The sequence below is a fragment of the Bacillus rossius genome, chromosome 5 (assembly GCF_032445375.1).
Source record: "Bacillus rossius redtenbacheri isolate Brsri chromosome 5, Brsri_v3, whole genome shotgun sequence".
In the NCBI taxonomy this organism is placed as follows: domain Eukaryota; kingdom Metazoa; phylum Arthropoda; class Insecta; order Phasmatodea; family Bacillidae; genus Bacillus; species Bacillus rossius.
The window spans coordinates 43,983,911-43,990,379 of record NC_086333.1 but is presented as its reverse complement, the minus strand read 5'-3'; positions in this window follow the sequence as shown (position 1 = coordinate 43,990,379).

The following is a 6,469-nucleotide window of genomic DNA, read 5'->3' as shown; positions in this document are numbered from 1 at the left end:
TAATCCGCCAAAAAATCTGATAACTTCGGGAAAAAAAAAATTTTCCTATTTCGTGGGAATATTACCGTTTTGAGAAAAAATTTCCCGTTTTAGTCTTCAAAAAATTCCAGAGGCTTGAAATGTCCTCAGAAGCGGCTTAAAGTCCTCATCTACAAGCAGCCCTAAGCCGCTGAGGTCATAACCTTGACAGTTAGGATGCCATAGCCGCCATTTTTAATTGTTACAGAATTTCAACAATTTTTTTAACTGTCCGCCATCTTAAAATTTCGAAATTTTCATCCAAAAAATATCGGGAAATTTTTTTAATTTAATAAAAAATCATTTAATACAATTTTAATTTAAAAAGTACCTATTACATGGAGTCCTCGGTTCGAACCCCGAGAGGGTAAAAAAATGGCGACGAATCCTTCCTCCACTGAAACCAGCGGCAGACTGACCTCCCAACACTAATACCAAGGTATTGTTACGAACGTGAGCAGAGCCGCGGCGCGCGCAGGTTCAGAGCTGGCTGGCGGCCCCGCAACGTGAGACGTGCCGCGCACGCCTGGTGGATTACACGGGTCGTCGCTTCCCCCCCCCCCCTTTCCACTCCCCGCGCGGCGCTCTGTCTCGGCGCCGTTATCTGACACCTTGCCGCTGGGGAGTTCCACGGGTCACCACGCGAGCCGCCGACGCGTGTCTTAAGATTTCTGGCGTCGGGTCGGCGCGGAATGACGTGACTGGCCCCAGTCGCGCTCGCGAATTCTATAAGTGGCGCCTGGACCTATATAAGCCAGGATACCGGCCTCCGAGAGTTCAGCTGAGAGTTCAGTTCCCGTGCGATAGTCCGGGTGATAGTGCCGCGGGTGCGGTGGTGTTCAGGGGCGAGTGTCTGAGCGAGAGTTACGGGGCGAGAGAGTCTACGCGATAGTGTCGCGGTGCGGCGGAGTTCCTCGGCGATAGAGTTCAGTTCCGGGGCGATAGTCTGGGCGAGAGTGCCGCGGGTACGGCGAGAGTCCCGAGCGAAGTTCCGAGCGAAGCGTCGAGTGTGATCCTCGGCGAAGGGAAGTGCGACGGCTGCGGCGGAGTGTGGCGACGTAGGTCCACGAGGGGTGCTGCGGCGAGAGTTGCGCCAGAGGTGCGGCCCAGCGAGGTGTGCGGTGTGTAAAAACCGAGTGACTGGAGAATAAGCATTTTTAAGTGTAATTCAATATTAGGCATTTTTAGAAGATTATTTGTTAGTGATGTAAATATTGGCAATCAATAAAACTGTGTTGAAAAATCTTTAATTTGGCTATCCATTAACGAACCCAGTAGTTTTCCCACGACGATTATTATTTAATTTTTAATTATTCGTAACAGTATGTATATCACCAGCCATTATGACGTTACATTCGCCATCTTGTTTTTGTCTGCTGTAGGCTGCTATCTAGGATCTGACATATTGTTTTCGTCTGCTAGAGTGCTCTTCCACCATATTAGTTTAATTGTTACCTGCTAGAGTGCATGAATCATTTATTTCCGGGGCACCCACCATCTTGACGGCTGTCTTCACCACCATCTTGAAAATTCATAATTATTTAGCTAGAAATTTCGTTTGGAATTCCAAATTCATCAAAATAATCGCTTATCGATCACTGGACGATGCAAAAAAAATATTATTTTATAAAAAACTTATTAAACTAATTTTGGTGAAAAATCATGAAATTGACTTAGAATCCTATTCAACCAGCCTCCAGTTAGCCAACTACGACATATTGGCGCCATCTTGGAAATTCGTAATATTTGTCGTAGAAATTCGGATAAATATTCCAAAAGTCATCAAAAAAATACTCGTTTTTGAACTAATTTATTCGTTCTATTCATGTCCTCGGTTCTATCATTATTTGACTAAAGAAAGTTAATTTGATTAAAATTACCATTGAAGTGACAATTTCAAGAAATAAAACATCAAAATTACAAATAAAAAATTATTATGTAATTTCTACAAGTACAAACAAATAAGCAAATTACTAAAGTCTTAAGCATTTCTCGTTTTCTACAGTCTTCTTAGAAGGCGAAGCGAGACCATTACATGCCTTCACATGTGTTTTCGGGACAGTTCTACATGACAGTAGATTAACCAGGCACGCCTAGTCAGCAGTAAAGAATGTCCGGTTAGATGACCAGACCCAACCAACCACTCGGTCAGGCTAACACGACCAGTTGGTGGCCAGGCACATCCAGTCGGTGGCCAGCTACGTTCAGTTAGTGGTTAGGTACATAAAGTCAGTAGCCAAGCTGTCCTATTTTCGATACATAGCATACATTTCAAACAGGTCATGTAAGACGTCAAACGTATGTACCAGACGTCTCCGAACCATGAGACCAATCGACCTTACTGTTCACCTAACGATACAGAATAAACGAAAAGGACGAACGTGCTCTAACTGTTCCATTTGCTCTAAGGCTCCAAATGTTCCAAGGCTCCAAATGCTGCAATGCTTCAAATGCTTCAAAATTCCAATGCTCAAAGCAGCTAAAACTTCTCCTATGCTTCAATTGCTCCAATTGCTCCAATTGCTTCAAAGAACCAAAACTCCATCTATTCCAAAGCTTCAACAGCTCCAAGTGCTCCAATGTTCTAACAAATCCAATGCTCCAATTGATCCAAAAGCTTTAAAGCTCCAAAGCTCCAACTGCTACAAAGCTCTAACAGTTCCAAAGCTCCAACAGCTCTAAGTGCTCCAATGCTCCAATTTCTCCGAGTGCTCCTACAGCCCCAATGCTCCAAGTGCTCAAACAGCTCCAACTGCTCCATTTGATCCTATTGCTCCAACTGCTTCAACTACATTTTGGCTCCAACTGATTTCAATTACATTTTTAATCGAACTTGGCTTGATTGCTGTACGAATGTATTTGATGTGTTTCAGATGATTTTATACCTATATGTGATATGATACACAATGAATATGGGTAGAGTTCACAGAGTAGTTCTCGGTAAGTGTTTTAAGGGTCGCTTGTAAATATTTGGACACGACTTTACTCGTAGCTTATATTGGAACATAACCATATGTTTCTCTGTGATTCTCCTATGAATCCTTGATTTCAACTTAACCTATTACTTTAACTTAAATTCTGTTTTTCGGCACTGCTCTTTCAATTGTTTAATCGGGTCATTGGTTTCTTCAAAACCTTAAATTTTAAATCTCATACATAGTTATAAATTGGAAATTTTTTGACATTAATTTCTGACAGGAATATGAATGTCTTTAATCTCAGGTTGGGTTTCACTTCGGCTAAGGATTCGAACCGCTTAAACCTCGTAAACTATGACAGCTACAGAATTAAAGTAAATATATTTTAATAGAGCAGAATTTGCTCATGCTCGTTACGTATAACTCACCTGATTAACGTTTGCAGTGATGACGTACTGAGCGTTAGTGGGGAGAGTTGAATGAAGTCAGTGAGAGCTGTGACTCAGAAAGTAATAGACCGTTTTGCGTTATTTCAACTTAAATTTTCTTGTGAGTGAGTACTGAGAGGTTTTAGTTGAGTGGAATAACTATAAAGTTACTAACTTGGGTTTTGGAGCTATTAATCGTAAATTGCCTAAGCCAAAAAGTGTTTTGTATGAGAAAAGAAAGAAAACAAGTGACATCGCCAGTGCAGAAGCAATTAAAACTGCAGAGAAGTGTCGCAGGTATTGAATGAGTCAAAAATTAGCCGAGCGAAATGAGCCAGTGGGGCAAAACGAGCCCCGAACGAGGCGCGAAATTTGCGCTCGAGCGAACCGCAGCAGTATTACCTCGCGAGAAGCGACGGGGAATGCAGACAATTGTTTGGTAATGGACGTGGATATGCTTTCTGATGATGCTGATGTTGATATCTAGTCAGTTGAGCCAGTGGTTGTGAACGATGGACCGAGTTTGTCGCAATTTTTCTGGCGTGGCCGCCCGACCGTCAAGTATCACGTTCATCGAATGCACGTCAAAAAATTAAGCAACATCAATTTTGTTAAATAATTTTATTTATATCATACACAACATTCTCGCCCAGCGCGATGGAATTTCATGATCCAAACCCCAGGCGGCTGTAGTTCAAATTACAGCCTACCCAGAATTCTTGGAATTTATTATTGTTATTAATAAATCTATGTTACAATTCTTATATAACACAATCCGTAAAAGTAATCCACCACATGTGTTAGCTTTCCTTGCAAGCATTACATGGGTGAAATTTTTGCAGCAACCATGCGTGACATTTAAATTTAAAACAATTTTTCTTTTTGGGAGATATTAGTTTGTTTGGGATCCGCGTTCTAAACACTCTAACTTTTAAGTGACAATTGCGACAAAATTGCAAGTTATTGTTACGCATTAAACCCCTTAAAAACTCTGGAAAAAAAAGTTAAAAATCCTAAACAGAAACCGACGTTTAAAATAAATCAGAGTTTTAAAAAATATGTCCCCTTATGTCGGAACTCCCACCAAACACTATGCTAAGACTGGGCTGAACTAACACCAACGCCGTTAGTTCGCAGGCCGCTACGAGCTTCACTAATCCGACGGAGAATGAAGGTAAGTTTCCATACCTTTCTATATGACCGTGGTATGGCCAGCAAAGCGTACTATAACTTCTCATTTATCTACTTCCAGCGCACGATGGTTTGTCACGTGTTCACAACCGTCGTACGATAATTTCCGTCACAGCATACAATAATTTCGATACGGCATACCATTACTATCGTACGTGACGTAGAAACTAGTATTTTTACGCACTTACATTTAAAAAATGTTTTCTTATTAAAAGGTCATAGTGTGTTTGAGATCCTGATTCTCAACACACTTAACTATTAAATGACAATCGCGGCAAAGTTATTGCTAAGCATTAAAACCCTACAAAACTCCCAAATAAATTTAAAAACGCTTAAAACGAAACAGAGTTTTAAATAATATGTCAACTTTAATACGAAACTCCCATTGAACACTGTATTAAGTCTGGGCTGAAGTACTACCAGCTGCTACTACCAGGATAAAAAAAGGCGCTTTGACGCGAGCAGCACCGGCGCGGCGTGTTGATCGAGGCCGCGCGCTCGGAAGCCTTGTAGGAGATAGGACGCTCTTCTCTCAATCAGTGACTGGCTCGCTGGGTGCCGGGCTCCAATCCAGCGCCAGAGAAGCAGAAAAGGGGAGGGGGGCGCCTCGTTATTTGATGACTAATAATGGAAACTTGTAATTTCAGAGCGTTTGTCTGTCACGGAAAAACCAAGATCGACAAATCAAATACTACGAGTTCTGCAAAAAAAAAAAAAAAAAAACCAAGATTGGATATTGCCATAGACACGTCAACAGAGAATGGGCCTATCCCAGGATAAACGATTATCAGAAGCTTTGACCCCGATTGAACGGACATTCTGGCTTGAAATACATTTACTGGATGGGCATTTTGAAATAAACAAAAAACCTAAGCAAGATCCGAATATGATTTGGCAGGTTAGTACGTTTCAGGGAATACGGAGCGAATAAATGTCGGTTGGGTGACATATGTACCACAAAAATAAACTCCCAAGGATAGTTTCTGCGACAACCGGTGAAGAACTCGTGCCTATAAGTTTCTGAAGTTTCTCAAATAAATAAATGCCTTGCTTAGCTTTATGAATTTTTGTTCTATTCGGCTCACTAATCCCCGCGCGTTTGTGCCGTTAAGCTAATCGGTGTGCTGCTTACCCGCTTGCAAACTGAACTTGACGGCACCCCTCGCATCACAACCAACTGGACTACGAAGGTCGGCTTTAGCTTCACATAATCCTTGAAATTAATAAGTTGTTTTTTATTTGTGCTAAACAACTTTAGTGCTGGCCGTTTATCGGCCAACTTTGCGGTTTGTTGACATTTAAATGAATTTTCGAAAAGAGCTTGCATTAGAAATCCGGAGTAGGTATCGTTATTTTTTCATCTGTGTTTCTAGAATGCTATATGTGAAATATATGTATTCTTCTTCTCCCCTCCCCTTTACACCCCTTTACCTTCACACATTCACCAGAATTCGAGGGCTGACGCCTCTGAACTGCGTGATGTACGCGAGACGATGCGTACAGCGCGCAGTTTATATATGTGTGTGTGTATGTGTATGTGTATGTCCAAACAGGGACAAATGTTTGTTAAATATATGTAAGGTAGTATTTCTGTTGCCGAGCATATTTAGATTAACTGTGTGGTGGATAGTGGATACAGTTGTTTTTTCTCGGTTGGGGAGGGAGAAGGTTGAACTAAATAGGAAAAATAGGAAAAGAGGACAGGAGCAGATAGCAGTTCCCGAAACGTCGCTTGTTTCTGTTTTGGAAAAACTATTGTGTTTGTTTCGACTTTTCGTTTTGTTGTGTTTTTTTCTCGTTTCAACTGTTTTGCTGTTTTTTTTTTTGGGGTTCAATATTTTTGTGCTGTCATCATTTGTGGAGGTTTTTATCGTTCTATTCTGTTTTGGAAAACTATTGTGTTTGTTTCGTCTT